Here is a 1,996-nt window from a genome sequence, read left to right on the forward strand (position 1 = left end):
TTATTGGAAAAAACAAAAGGGAGGGGGAAGAAATGGAAAGGGGGTGAGGATGGGGGAGGGAGTTTAAGATCTAAAGTTGTTGAATTCAATATTCAGCCTGGAAGGCTGTAAAGTCCCTAGTCGGAAGATGAGGTGCTGTTCCTCCAGTTTGCGTTGGGCTTCACTGAAACAATGCAGCAAGCCAAGGACAGACATGTGGGCAAGAGAGCAGGATGGAGTGTTAAAATAGCAAGCGACAGGGAGGTTTGGGTCTTTCTTGCGGACAGACCACAGGTGTTCTACAAAGCGGTCACCCAGTTTGCGTTTGGTCTCTCCAGTGTAGAGGAGACCGCATTGGGAGCAACGAATGCAGTAGACTAAGTTAGGGGAAATGCAAATGAAATGCTGCTTCACTTGAAAGGAGTGTTTGGGCCCTTGGACGGTGAGGAAAGAGGAAGTGAAGGGGCAGGTGTTGCATCTTCTGCGTGGGCATGGGGAGGTGCCATAGGTGGGGGTTGAGGAGTAGGGGGTGATGGAGGAGTGGACCAGGGTGTCCCGGAGGGAATGATCCCTACGGAATGCCGCCGGGGGGGTGAAGGGAAGATGTGTTTGGTGGTGGCATCATGCTGGAGTTGGCGGAAATGGCGGAGGATGATCCTTTGAATGCGGAGGCTGGTGGGGTGATAAGTGAGGACAAGGGGGACCCTATCATGGTTCTGGGAGGGAGGAGAAGGCGTGAGGGCGGATGCGCGGTTGTTTGGCTTCTTCCTGGATATACATGTTTTGGAATGATAAAGACTTGTAACTCTTGCGCATTGATCTCATGAGAGATGCAATTCCTCAGTCAAATTCAGTCTCACTTGTGTTCTCACAAGAGGGCTCTGTAAATTCTGGATTTTTGACATTCCTTCTGCACATGATTAACCTTTTAGGGACTGCAAATGCACATCTGCTCGGTCACACCCACGCATGCGCCCAGATTCTGGAGAGTTGATTGCAGATGAAACCTGAAGTGGGGCCTGCCAAAACATGTTGTTTCTTGAGCCTGGAGCTTGAAGTTGCCTCGTGCTTGTTTTCTGGAGATTCAAGCCTGTGGAGTCTGAAGGTGCTTTCTGCCTGCTAGTGCCTTGCCTAGAGCTTGAAGCTCCTATTCCGTGTGTTTAAATTGTGGATTGATTGCCACTTTAATCACAGTTGTATTTTGTGAGTTCATTGTATTTTTTTTTCATGTCAGAGATTCATTTTAATAACATTTATACAGGTTGGAATTGACAGAACAGACAGTATGGTTTTTTAAATAAAGCAAAGTAATTTACATAAAGTTTAAATTGGCCATTTCCATTGATTGTGAGGAGCTTCTTCTATTAATGGTTCCCAAGGTTTCCACTTGGCCATTTTATGTGCCAGAGAAAGTTCATCCTCAGCCTGTGAAATGACTTCCTCTATCTGCCCACAGTTGATTTTGTCTTCCAGCTTTTGAACATCATGCTCCGATTTTACCAAGTTAAACCTTTCACTGATGATCTGCTCGGTGTACTTCCTATAGGCTGCATCCTGAGGGATGGACTGCAGGACAGCAAGAATTCTGGTGTACAGGATTCTCAACGACTCATGAGGATTCTGGGCCACAGCAAGACCCACCAACCCAATGGATTTCTTCAGGATTCCAGCCATTGTCGCCGCGGTGCTCTGTGTTCATTGTAGTTGCATGTTAACCTCAGTCGTAATCTGTGATAGCCACTGGTACAATTGGTGAGATGATTGCTTGCAATTTGTAATGCTATATGAGTCAATTTTTGGATTGATTGTTGCTTTAATCACAAAAGTGATTCTTGACTTCCTAATGGTTGCACTACTGTGATTCAGGCTCCAGACATGGCACAGGCAAGACAAGGAGCAAGCAGCTTCAGGAAGCATTGGCTTTACCCTTCAGGCAAGGGATGGCCAGGAAGGCGGTGGGCCCCAGGCTCAGCAAAACAAAGCACTTTGGCAGGCTCACCTTCCGGTTTCCTCTCCA

General features: G+C 47.2%; 1 pseudogene; it reads right to left on the minus strand.

The window, feature by feature from the left end:
* Positions 1-1,191: 1,191 nt before the first annotated feature.
* Positions 1,192-1,667, minus strand: LOC144686268 (NADH dehydrogenase [ubiquinone] 1 alpha subcomplex subunit 5 pseudogene; annotated as a pseudogene).
* Between the last annotated feature and the right edge of the window lie 329 nt (positions 1,668-1,996).

The sequence above is a fragment of the Cetorhinus maximus genome, chromosome 11, assembly GCF_964194155.1.
Source record: "Cetorhinus maximus chromosome 11, sCetMax3.hap1.1, whole genome shotgun sequence".
NCBI lineage: Eukaryota > Metazoa > Chordata > Chondrichthyes > Lamniformes > Cetorhinidae > Cetorhinus > Cetorhinus maximus.